Genomic DNA, 13,580 nt, shown 5'->3' with positions numbered 1-13,580 from the left:
CAGAAATGGTTTCAACAGAAAAAGACAAATGAGTCTTAAAGTACATGAAGGGCATCACTACCGTCAAACCTTTAATCCAAGAGCAAAAGGGACGTTCATGTTATTGAAAATGAGTACATCGGTACTGAAAGTAGCACCACCTCAGTTTTGCCATACATTAGTACCAGGAGACCAAAGATTATGATCACAGTGTACTCTATACAAATGTAAAACATAACTCGTACTGCCACCTTCAACAGCAATGCATTGAAATAAAAACTGAATAAAGATCATGACTCAATTTAGAGGAAACTAACTGCAGTTCATCACCACAAGTCGTCCCATGGTTTCACATATTTTGCAGTGTTTCTGATTTTCAGAGAGAAATATTCTGCGCATTTTACAGGTAGTGTTAAAAGCTCCATTAGAAAAGCAGAACATCCACGTGCGTTTAGATTTTTCATTAGCAGACAAATTGGGCTTTGGCTTTAGGCTCTACTCACAGTGGCCACCTTAGATTCAATGAGATCATAGCATTGAATGACATTAGTCAAGCAACATCAGGGCGAAGGGCAAGTTTCATACAACTCTAGGAGAAAAGGGTGGGTGGATAGCCAGCCCCCTCCAACCCCCCCACCCCCCCCCCAAGTGGAACTGGTTCCAATCAGGCACATCAGCAAACAGAGGATAGGGGAGTTTGACTCCTCCCCTGCTTCTTGTTCTTGCAAACACATTGGAGCCTTGGTGGGCTATACAAAGGGTTCCCTGCTGAAAACCAAACTCTTATTAAGACCTCACCCGCAATGGATGGCAGCAGGGCTGTCAAAGAACAACCACACAAGAAACAGTGAAAATAGCCACCATGTTGGAACACAGGTGACCCTCTTGGGCATAACCACAGCTGTGAATACAGCCTGCGGTGGAAAATTGCACAAATGTCGGTAGAACACATCCACTGCCACCAGTCATAACTATAGGGTTGTCGAAGTAACCAAACTTCAGCATTCCACATAAGGTGGAGTGTGCTGATCTCTCAAAAGAAGTTACTTACCAACTGTAACATTCTTTCGACTGGATGTTCTTCGGCTGCTTTGGAAATTTTTACGGCAGAGGGCACCCTGTGTGGATGTAGTCGAGGATCCCTCGAAGGCCTCCGTTGAGGGCGACGTCACCGGATGTTAAAATGGAAAACGCATGGCGCCCATTGGCCTCAGTTCTGTTTTTCCTGTCCTCGTGTTAGCAAAATTGCCCGTTAGTACAGGCAGGCAGTAGTCAGCCTTGTTGGAACGAAAGCTGTAATAGCATGGGAAATTCTACAGAGTGGTAGGATGGCATGGCAATGAGGAATATCTTGGAGGAACACCCAGTCGAAAGAACGATACCAGTTGGTTAGTAACTTGTTATTTGAATGGATTGTGTCCTCCAACATATTTCTCATATTTGACAGACTACCTAAGCAGTATCCAGGACTGGAGGATGGTGGAGAATTTAGATTTGCCAATTGTCACAGGCCAGAATGAAGTACCGCCTTACCAAAAGCGACGTTCTGAGCGTGGGAAGTATCCAAGCAACAATGCTTTGTAAACGTTTGCAACAATGACCACGTTGCAGCATCACAGGTGTTTCGATTGGGGACTCCCCTTTGCAGGGCTATGGAAGAGGCCATGGCCCTGGTGGAGTGTGCCCACAACTCTCTGGAGGGTCCTTGCCCGCCAGTCTAACATTCTGAAATCGTAAGGGTGACCCACCTGGACAAAGTCTGTTTTGAAACAGCTTGGCCTAACTTGCGTCCACTATATCCTATAAAGGGCTGGTCGTCAAACGCTCAACTTTGACATCGTAGACACATAAAAGTTTAAAGCTCTTTTAGAGTCCAACCTATGGAGCCTTTCTTCCTCTTCACTGGGAATGCAGCAGAGGATAAAAAGGTGGCAGAACGCTCTTCTGATTTAAATGGAAGTCTGATACTATTTTAGGTAGGAAGGAGGGTTAAACCCTCAACACAACCCAGTCCTTGTGGAATAAGGGTAGCTTTGAAGAGACTGCCTGCAACTCGCTCACTCTACATGCAGATGTTAGAGCAACCAACAGTATAGTTTTGAAGGTTAACAATTTCAATGGACATGTGTGCAAAGGTTCAAATAGTGCGCGCATTAAGAATTTTAGAACCAGGTTAAGGTCCCAAACTGGAACCTGAAAAACAGAAGGTGGGAACACATTCGTGAGCCCTTTCAGAAATAGAGTCGCCAATGGAATTTTGACGAAGGAACATTCCTCCGATGAGCGCATGAATATGGAAATCGCTGCTAGATAACCTTAATGGTCCCAATGTTAAGACCTTTGTGTGCTAATGAAAGCAGAAAGGATAGCACATCCGAAGTCTAACATAGAAAAGGATCAACATTCTTTTCCCTGCACCAGTCGCAAAACGTATTCCAACGGCACAGAGATTTTGTTACTGACCTTCTTGCTGAAAGCAACACCTCCATCACGTCATCCAGGAGGTCCCAATCCTTGCATCTCAACCTTTCAGAAACCAAGTGTGAAGGTTGAGTGTTGACCTCTGGATGGAGAACCTGACCCTCCCTTTGCGGGAGAAGGTGGTCCTCTTTTTGTGGAAGACATATTGGAGGACAGATGGACATGCCCAGAAGATCTGGGAACCATGTCCGCCTAGCTCAATCCGGGGCAATTAGGATCATATGGTTCCCAAACCGTCTCAACCTCCTGATTACTTGAGGAATGACAGGGACCGGCGGCAACACGTATAGTAGTGGAAAATCCCAGTCCACCATGAACACGTCTCCTAGAGCTTCTCTCGGAGGAAATTGCCTTGAGCAGTACCTTTCACATTTCCAGTTGATCCCTGTCGCAAACCGATCTACTTGAGGGGTTCCCCAAAGGGCAAAGATCTCTTGAAGGACTTCCTAAGCTAGTTCCCACTCTTGGGTGCAGCTCTGCCTGCTCAGAGCGTCCACCACCGGTTTCTCCTCCTCAGCCAAGTGAACTGCTGATAGGGAGATTGCCTAGTAGCAGAGCTGCATTGTCTCGCTGGTAGTGACCCAACACCACCTCTTTGTTAAGGTAATTCATAACCACCCTATTGCACGCCATTATCAGGACATTCTTTCCCCTGACAGAGGGCAGGAAGGCCTTCAGCGCTAGTCTCATTGCCCTCAGCTCCAGAACATTGATATGTAGTTTGGACTCCAATGGCCTGTGCCTGTCAGATCATTGGTGTGGGTTCCCCACGCTGTGAGGGAGGCGTCCGTCACTTCAGTCGTCTCTGGCCATGGTTGCCAAAAAGGTTCTCCCTTCAGGATATTTTCCTTGCAGGCCCACCATAGAAGATCCTGCGTAACTTTGATCGGGACTTGCAATAGATCTGACACCCGTCCCAAAAACTGGGACCATTGTGTTCTTAGAGCCCACAGAGATCTAATTCGTAGACTGGCCTCTGGCACCAGATAAATGCAGGCTGCCATGAGGCCGAGTAACCTTAGGAATTCGAAGGCCGGGAGACAGCAGGCACTCTGAAACTTTGTTACCATCTGGAGAACGTCTTGAACCCTCACCTTCGGTGGTGAGCACTTTCCACAAGAACGTGTCTAAAACAGGCCTGATATACTGGAACTGTTAAGGTGTCATGTGAGACTTCTTGAAATTGAGGGAGAAGCCCAGTCTGTAGGGAGTGGCATGTAACGCCGAGGTGATCCAAGGCTTGTTCAGGAGAACGTGCCCTGATCAGCCAATCGTCCAGGTAGGGGTAGATGTGAATCCCCCCTCTCCCGAGATGCGCTGCCACTACCACCATCAGTTTGGTAAACACCCTTGGGGCAGAGGTCAACTAGAAAGGCAGGACTCGAAACTGATAGTGCAAGCCGCCAACGGCGAACCTCTGTTATTTCCTGTGCTTGAGATGGATTGGCACATGAAAATAAGCATCCGGAAGGTTCAATGACACCAACCAATCCTGTAATTGGAGGGCCTGAAGGATCTGAGAGGGCGCGACCATCTTGAATTTGTCCTTTCCGAGGAACTTGTTCAAGTATTTCAAGTTCAGGATGGGTCTCAGTCCTCAGTCCTTCTTGGTAATCAAAAAACATGGGCAATACCAATACTTGTTCCTCTCCGCTACGGCACTGGTTCTATAGCACCTTCCTATAGCAGGGTTAATATTTCCTGCACAAGGAGCGGATCTGGAATCCTCAAAGTGCGTTTCCCCGGTGGATTGGTGTGAGGTTGCATTGTGAATGCTAGGCAGTAACTGTGGGCTATTGTCTCCAGAGCCCACGCATCTGAAGTAATGGCTCGCCATTCTTCGAGATGCTGAGACAATCCTCCTCCCCCACCCTCCACCGGTGACACGTGACGCAAACTCTCAAAGTGGTTTTGAAGCAGTTGCTGCAGACGCTGATGGCAAGGTAGATGGCTTGGCTCATCTACCTTTTCCACCACAAGGGAACTTCTGTTGGCCTCGTTGACTGGCCCGTCCATGGCTGTCCCTCGGGACAAAAAGGCTGAGGTTGCCCAACAGCGGTACCTAAAGATTTGGCAGCCGCCTTTGAGGTCTAAAACCTCTCAAGGCTCTCGTCAGCCTTGCTGCCAAAAAGAAGAGACCCGTCAAATGGCATGTTGAGAAGAGGAGCCAGCACATCCGGTGCAAAACTTGACTTCCGCAACCACACAAATCTGCGCATCACGGTGCTCATGGACTTGCTGATGCTATCTGCAGTGTCCAATCCAGACTGAAGGGACTCGCACATGGCTTCCTTGCTGTCCTTAATAACTAGGAATACGTTCCTTTCATCCCTTTCTGGAATATGCTCCGCCACCATGGATATGCACTCCCACAGAGTGTACAAAAATGTTGCTAAGGCACATGTGGAGTTGGCCGACTCCCAGCTGAAAATACCTTCCATGCCCATCCATCCATGCGTTTGTCATCCCTATCAGGAGGGATGGTAGGGATCGCCGCCTTGTTCGAGGTAGCAGTGGCTGCCTGGACCACCAGACTCGCTGGAGTGGGGTGTTTGGACCGGTAGCTGAGGTCGCTACTGGAAGGGCAGTATTTCTTTTTAAGGGACTTGCCCACCGCCGGATTGGTGTCAGTGGTCTCAATTTCTGGCCACCCTTTTTTGCAGAGACACATTGTAGGGTAATATAGGATCTGTAGATGGACCTTGGTCTACAATATTGGTCAGAACATTGTGATCAAACTGTACCGGGGTCTAGCCCAGCCTAGGTACTCCACTACTCTGGACATCAGGTGCTGGTAAGAAGAGTCGGCATGCTCCCCTGGTTCTGGCCTGCCGAACTCCAACTCAGGAGAGGTGTCCATGTCGCAGGCATTATGCTAAATCTCATAAAGATCTTGCATTTTGCTCTCTTCTGATATGAGGCATTCGGTAAATTGTGGGTTCCATACTAAAGCCCAAAAGGGGCATTGTCGCCATCTGATCTCTCCTCCTCAAAAATGGAAGAGGGATTTGAAACAATTCTTTGGCAGAGGAGTGAAGATTTTTTCACAAATAGTTACTGGTTTCGAAGGAGTTGATGTAGATTTGGTTTTAGCCTTCTTAGAGGAGTCTCCTCAGGCCCTGGGGCTGAACTGACACACTCAGTATCATTGCCGTCGACAATGGGGTCGATGGCGCCGAAGTCCTCGACGAATAGACAGGCTCCTTCAGTGGTTTTGGCGCCGAGGGCCTCAAGTGTTCTGCAGGCTTCGAACTCGAACGCTCGCTGTGTCTCGAGTGATCCTTGTCCTTTCGAGGCCTCGAAGGTTCTCGATGCGAATCGCACCGTCCACTTGGGCTCAGGGGCGTGGGAGTTCCGGGCGGAGACTGCTCCTTGCTGGCTTCCATAGAAGGCGCGGAGGGAGCCTTACCCTGCTTCTCAAAAATGTTTAGCATCTACACGGAATGCTTCCCAATTCGCAGGCGTTGACTTTTTGGAGGGGCATCTTACCCTCTCGGGGGGTTCCGCTTGACGAGGACGAAGAGGAAGGCGAACGATGGTGCCTCCTCCTCGATCGCTTCGTCGACGACGAAGGGCAGGAGCCACTTTGGGACCTTGAGCGTGTATCCTTACGCCGAGGAGCGAGGTCTCTCGACTCGGCAGTCGAAAAAGAAGGATCAGGTCGGGTCTTACAGGGCTTGATATCTTGCAGCTTCCCCTTTCGTTCCCTGTCATAGCTTGACACTTTGAACAGGAATCGGTGTCATGGTGTTCGCCCAGTCACCACAGACAGACGATGCAGATCCGTCATGGACATCTTGGAGCCGCACTCCTTGCATTGTTTTAATCCGGAAAGATGGGTCGTCCGAGTTGCACAACTGAGGTAACTATGCAATCGTAACTGAACGAGGCGTGCCAAGTTTTGAAGCAAACACGTTTGCTGAAAAACAGAACTGAGTCCAACGGGCGCTGTGCATGCTACTTATAACATCCAATGACATCACCCTCGACGGAGGCCTTCGAGTGACATTGACTCGATGCCATCGGTGTAGGGCACCCTCTGCCAAAATAAATTCCGAAGCAGCCGAAGCTGAGCATTACATATTAAAGATGAGGAATACGTTGGAGGACCCAATCCATTCGAAGTAAAGGTTTAGGAAGGATAAGAAGTATCCCTCTTTGCTTAAGAACAGTAGTTTCTAAGGAAAATTAACGAATATAAAAGAAGAACCCAAAGGGCCGTCAGCAATACTGCACATAGGGTAGTGTGTGCTGCAAAAGTGAAATGCAGATGCCTTTAAAAGGTATAGAGAAAAGCAAGACTCCATAAAATAAGGGAAAACTGAACAGATTTCCCATGTGAGAAAAGAATGAATAAGGCTCCCCTCATTCAGGATAACAAAAAAAAGGTCCAGAAGTCCAGCAAAACATGCTGGAGGTCACACTAGGAGAGGGGATTAAGCATAAAACTCTTAAATCTACGTAAAACTTTGTGCAATTGTCACAATATGAAAATTCAAAAAGGGAAAGTTTCCCAGTACTGATAATCTGAAGGACTGGTCGGTTGTTCCATAACATGTGAGCAAAAGGCAAGAGAAGTAGAGCTGAAGGCTTCAACCCTTCAAAAAGTCAGGACAGGATTCAAAAAACGGACAAAAACAAACTATGGAGGAAACATTGCAAAAAGAAAATCTCTCCTACCAGGCAGTCTTCACAACAGATCAAAAGGAGCGAGTTCACTGTATTTTTTTAATTGCACCCATCCCAAAGTTTTACCGATTTATTGTCCGATGAGTACTTGCAGGGAAGATCTCTCTTTTGGCAACTTTCCCTTCATAGTATCTTTGAACCCTAAATCAGCTTTCATTTTTTAACCTGCCCAGACTTTTTTCAGTGAATTGGAGCTTTCGGCTTCACTTCCCAAAGCCTTTTGCTTATTTTTATGGAGCAACTGATCCGTTCAGAATATCAGTACTGGGAAACTAGGTTTCCCTTTCTTTTTAACCTTGCACACAGCATCTTAAAATGCAGTGAGATGGGGATACTTTTCTATCACCCTAGCTTTTTAGACTTGGAATTTCAGAATACTTTTATACATGCTAAAGACAAGCTGGTAGTAGCAATTATATTTGTACCATTTTTGTGTTATTTCTATTGAGCCCATTAGCATTTAAGCTACTAAACATGGCTAGTGCCCTAAAATGGTCACGCCACAAGATTTTCACAATGCTGTTTGGCCTTCTTCCTACGTTGCAAGGAAGAGAAAGAGAATGTGTGAGTGTGTGTCTCGAATAATTTCTCTTTTGGTAACTTTCCCTCCATATTCAATGGACCCCCAAACGTTTTGCTTTTGAAACAGTCCAGACTCTTTACAGGAAATGAAGCCTTCAGCTTCACTCACCTGGCCTTTTGCTCATTTCATGTGGGTAAACTAATCAGTACTGGGAAACTATGGTTCCGTTTTGTCTTTTTGGTAATTTTTTGACAGTGCACGGTGTTAAGTAAGATTTTCATGATAAATCTTCCTGACCCATGTCAACCCCAGTAAATTTTACTTGGACTTGGTAATAAGGTGAGTGGGAATCTTTCTCCCCTGTCACCTAGTCTTTTACTATTTTATTCATGACCCTTTTTATCTCTCTCCATATTGTATGATTGGAGTTCTAGTTTCCTATAGCTTTGGACTGACTATGGCAGCACAAAGCATTTTAAATGCAGTGGCTTCCTTGTTAATTCCCTTATTTCTTGGGTGACGTACTGTTCCCAAGAAGTAAAAAGTGATTTCGATCCCCTTTACATTTTATATAGTAAGACAGCACACCCACCTTACGTGGAGCGCTGGGGGGATACAATGTATCCCCTTTGTTACTTACCTTGTAAAATTCCTCTTGTTACACTTGGAAGTTTACTTGAGTGGCTGGTCAGAGTAGTTTTACCTTAGTGACTTTTTGGTCTTCTTACTCGCAGCCTGTTAAATTAACCTCCGTAATACACAGAAGGGACAGCATTCTTCGAGAATGGTGGGCTGCTTTCGTCGCCATTTCTCGCTTGCTTGTTGTTTCAGAGGTCTTCCCCTACCATTCTAGGCAGAAACAACTGCAGTGGAAGTTTTGTCTTTGGCGGGAAGCCTTTGTATTCCAGGCCCAGGTTCCAGAGTGTCCGAAAAGGCAGGAAGCAAGGGAGGAGTCCAAACTTCAGCAGCCATTTGTCTTTCACCTTGCCTGAAAGGAACAAGGTCCCAATGGGGGATTGGACAGCCAGACCGCCCCTTTCTGTAAACTGCAGGAAGAGACTGCAGAAGTAGTGGTGTAGTTCCTGAAGAAATAGCCTAGATCTGGAAGCTGCTGACAAGTCGACCACTGGAGCTGAATCCAAAGTGGAAGATAAAGAAAAGAAGTCTGTAGTGATTTTCAGCTACCCGAGAGCCTGCTGTGTAACCGGAGCCTGATGCAACCCCTTTCCAATTGACATGGGAGTCCCGAATGCATTGACTCCTACCCAAAGTCTTGTGGGATCCACTAGTCTCAGGAAGACCTGCCTTTTGAGAAATCCAACGACATGCTGCGACCTTGATGGGCTGGAAACCGCCAACACCCTGGGACCTCGATCCTGAGTTTGCTGCATGGTCTTCCAAAGTCGAAACAGTCCAAAACGTTGGTGGACTCCTGCAGGATCTCCAGAGTCAATTCAAATCCCTGAAGTCCCCTCACCATTGTGCAGGATCGAGAGTGTGAAGAGAATCCCACCAGCAATATTCGTTCATCTGGCTGCTGTAAAAGGGCGCCAAATCCACAGAGCCACAAGAATCTGCTGACAGTCCTTTACTGGAAGCCACCTATGACGACTGCTGCTGCAAGTTCCCATCCAGTGTCCAGATGTTTCTTCTCCAGACCAAGAATCCAGGAACCGGGTCCAGTGCTGCTGCATCCTGAAGGCATCCACCCAGAAGTTATTTTCTCCCAAGGTACTATGTGGCCTTGCTTATATTTATCTCAAGTCTGGTGTGCATGTGTGAGGCTGAGTGGGTGGTTCGTGTTGTTGGGTGTTTGCCCATACCCCTTGCTCAGGCCTAATGCTGGAACACATATAGGGAGCCTTCCGTGAAGTCCCTTAACACTACCTCTGAAAGAGAATACACTTATTTATGAAGATCTCCTATGGAACTTTGACTTTACTGCAACTATACCCTCTCTCGACCTGCCTTTAGCTGGCACCTAGACCACTAGGGTTCCTCTTCTGCATCAGAGAACTCATGCAATAAACTAGGGAAGGACTGGATAAGAAAAGGATTCTCCCTTGAAAGTATAACAAGTGTAAAAGTACTTACTTTCTGAAGAGGTTAGTGTGGTACCTATCTCTGTGAAAAGAGTCCCAAAATGTCATTAAGTTTATGCATACCTTTGAGTGGCATTCTGACCTCTAAAAAGTGTATACGTTGCTTTACTAACTTTTAATGCTGTCCACCCCCCCCCCTTTTAAAAAGTAATGGGTGTGGGTACCGTTTTACCATTGCTTAACTGAATGAGTTAATAGGGTTTACCTGTCTTGAATAACACTAATTCAAAAGTGTACCAAAGGGTGCTGCTTTCCCTGGTCTGCTTTATACAGACCTAAAACAGTCTGGAAGTTAATACTTGTGTCTTACAAGTTGCTTGTTGCACCTCTTAAAAGTATATGGTTGATATTTAACTTGAATAGCTGCTGCTCTTGTAAACTTATAACACTGGGTGGTCTTTCCCTGAAACTGCTTAGAACATTTCCAAAATAGTCATAGGGTGAATGACTCACCTTGAAAAACATTGCGTCCGTCTTCTTTTTCCAAGGCTTAAAATAAGCAGTGTTGCATAGCAATTTGCTATGCAATTCTGTAGGTTTGCTAATTAAATGGACACTTGTGTAGCAAAGCTAGCTATTTAAGTTACCATGTTCAATGAAAGCGCACACTGCATTTCTCTCTTGCCCTTACAGCTCTCTCCACCCTCTTTTCTGCAAACTCAAGGGGGATAATAGAGAGAGTGCAGCAGTAATCATCTCCTTCACTCTTAACTGCCTAGGGCCTATGTGGGATTCATAGGCAAGACTATTTTTACACTATTCTAATAATTGAAAACCAGACGTAATCGGGATAATAATTTTATTAAAGGTAACTATATTCTGTCAAAGACCATTATTTAAAAAAAAAGAGACATGCATTTCTTCCTAAAAAATATTAGTTGTTACATAATGACATTATTGCTACTATAAAACACTGCATTGTTTCCATGCTTTACAATGAAGTTTAGGTTAGTGTATGATCTCAGTGTCAACTAGATTTCATTTTGCTGGGGGGAAGATTTATTAACGAGTGAACACTTGAAAATGACTTATGGAGACATTTTAAAAACAATGTTATTGCAACATTAGCAAACAAACCATATATACTGTCTCAGTGGAACAGCCTTATACTATGAGTGGAGCTTATATACTGTCTCAGATGAACAAGTTACTTACCAACTGTAACGTTCTTTCGACTGGATGTTCCTCCCACGTATTCCTCATCTTGTGATAAATCGTTATCCCCAGCTTCGCTGCTTCGGAAAAAAAAATTCTCGGCAGAGGGCGCTGTGCTCGAGATTAGCTAGATGTAGCAGAAAAGAAAGCACCATTGGGGTGCCACACTGAAAAGGGTCCACATCCTTGTCTTTGCACCAGTTACTAAACTTATTCCAGCGACATCGGTACAAAGACTTTGTTACTGGTCTTTTGGCCGAAAGCAAGATTTCCATTACGTCACCCGGAAGATCCCAATCCTTGTATCTCAACCTCTCAGAAACCATGCGTGAAGGTTGAGTGTCTTGACCTCTGGATGGAGAACCCGACCTTCCTCTTGCAAGAGAAGATCCTCTCTTTGCGGAAGATGTATTGGAGGGCAGATGGACATGTCTAGAAGGTCCGGGTACCACGTCCTCCTGGCCCAATCCGGGGCAATTAGGATCATGGTTTTCCTGAACTTTCTCAACCTCCTGATTACTTGAGGAATCACGGGGACTGGGGGAAACGCGTACAGCAGTGGAAACTTCCACTCCACTACGAATGCGTCTCCCAGAGCTCCTCTTTGAGGAAATTCCCTTGAGCAGTACTGATCGCACTTCCGGTTGATCGCGGTGGCGAACAGATCCACTTGAGGGGTTCCCCAAAGGGCGAAGATCTCCAGAAGGACTTCCTGAGCCAGCTCCCACTCGTGAGAGACCGTGCTCTGCCTGCTCAGAGCGTCTGCCGCCGTGTTCTTCTCTCCGGCTAGGTGAATTGCCGACAGAGATTCCTTCTCATATTGCCCAGAACCATAGCTGCATTGCCTCTCTGCACAGTGGCAGTGACCCTACACCTCCTCTCTTGTTGGGATAGTAGATGGCCACTGTGTTGTCCGTCATTATCAGGACATTCTTTCCCTGTACAGAGGGCAGAAAGGCCTTCAGAGCTAGTCTGATTGCCCTCAGCTCTAATAGGTTGATGTGTAGTTTGGATCTCCGATGGAGACCAACGACTGCTGATTGTCAGATCGTTGGTGTGTGCTCCCCACCCCGTGAGTGAGGCGTCCGTCACGACTCCGGCCATGGTTGCCAAAAAGACTCTCGCTTGAGAATGTTGTCGTTGCAAGCCCACCATAGAAGATCCTGAGCAACTGCGCTCGGGACTTGCAGAAGATCCGACATATTCCCTGAGAACTGGGACCACTGAGTTCTGAGTGCCCACTGAAGGGATCTCATTCTCAACCTGGCCTCTGGTACTAGAAAAATGCAGGATGCCATGAGGCCGAACAACCTTAGAAAATCCAAGGCCAGTAGACGTTGGGCATTCTGGAATTTTGTTACCGTCTGCTGGATGTGGAGAGCTCTCACTTCGGGAGGCGAGGCTTTTCCCGATGAAGTGTCCAAGACTGCTCCGATAAACTGGAGTTTCTGGGCGGGTGTCATGTGGGACTTCTTGAAATTGAGGGAGAAGCCCAGTTTGTGGAGGAAGTGGCAGGTGATCGAAAGATGTTCCTGAGCTTGTTCTAGAGAACTTGCTCTGATCAACCAGTCGTCCAGGTAGGGATATATGTGAATACCTCCTTTCCCGAGACTTGCTGCCACAACCACCAACAGTTTGGTGAAAACCCTCGGGGCGGAGGTCAACCCGAATGGCAGAAGTCGAAACTGATAATGAGAATTGCCAATCGCGAACCTCAGGTACTTTCTGTGCTTTGGATGGATTGGCACATGAAAGTAAGCATCCTGAAGGTCCAATGATACCAACCAATCTTGGAGTTGGAGAGCCTGAAGGATCTGAGAAAGAGTCACCATCTTGAACTTGTCCTTCCTGAGGAACTTGTTCAAGTTTCTCAAGTCCAAGATGGGTCTCAGTCCTCCGTCCTTTTTTGGGATGAGAAAATATGAGTACCACCAACCCCTGTTCCTCTCCGCTACAAGTACCAGTTCTATGGCACCTTTCTCTAGCAGGGTTAACATTTCATGCAACAGGAGCGGATCCGGAATTTTGACGGAGTTGGCTCCCGGTGGATGATTCTGAGGCCTTTTTAGAAAGGGGAGACAGTAACCTTGGGCTACTGTTTCCAGTGCCCAACCATCTGAGGTAATGCCCGCCATTCCTTCAGATGTTGAGAGATCCTGCCTCCCACTGGTGTTTTGTGTAACAAGGTCTCAGAGGGATTTGAAGGCGGCTGCAGGAGTGGCTGAGGGTACAGATGCCGCTCCTGAGGCTGACTTTGCACCTCTTCCCCGTGTTCCACGAGGGAAGTTCCTTTTGCCCCTTTGAGAGGCCTGTCCTTTTCCACTACCAAAAGAGGAGTAGTATCGAAAAGAACGACCCCTCCAGGAAGATGAGGCGGAATAGGGTTTTAGAGGCTGGCGCAAAGAGGCGCTAAGTGATTTAGCTGCCGCTTTCGAGGTCTGAAGTTTTTCAAGGCTTTCATCAGCATTTCTGCCAAAGAGCCTCGAGCCATCAAAGGGCATGTTGAGGAGTCTAGCTTGCACGTCCGGTGCAATTCCCGACTTCCTCAACCACGCAAATCTGCGTAGCACAACACTTGCAGCCATGGATCTGTTGATACTATCAGCAGTATCCAGTCCAGACTGGAGGCATTCCCCCATTGCCTCCATCCC

The 13,580-nt window shown here is 46.8% G+C and overlaps 1 protein-coding gene across 7 annotated transcripts in view; it reads right to left on the bottom strand.

The window, feature by feature from the left end:
• RANBP3 (RAN binding protein 3) overlaps positions 1-13,580 on the bottom strand; it is a 1,483,781-nt gene that overhangs the window by 1,018,045 nt on the left and 452,156 nt on the right. The gene's annotated exons all lie outside the window — the stretch shown is intronic.

Source organism: Ambystoma mexicanum, chromosome 1p (assembly GCF_040938575.1).
Source record: "Ambystoma mexicanum isolate Mex_15411 chromosome 1p, UKY_AmexF1_1, whole genome shotgun sequence".
NCBI lineage: Eukaryota > Metazoa > Chordata > Amphibia > Caudata > Ambystomatidae > Ambystoma > Ambystoma mexicanum.
The sequence above is the reverse complement of the archived record's forward strand: the minus strand, read 5'-3'. Positions and strand labels throughout refer to the sequence as shown.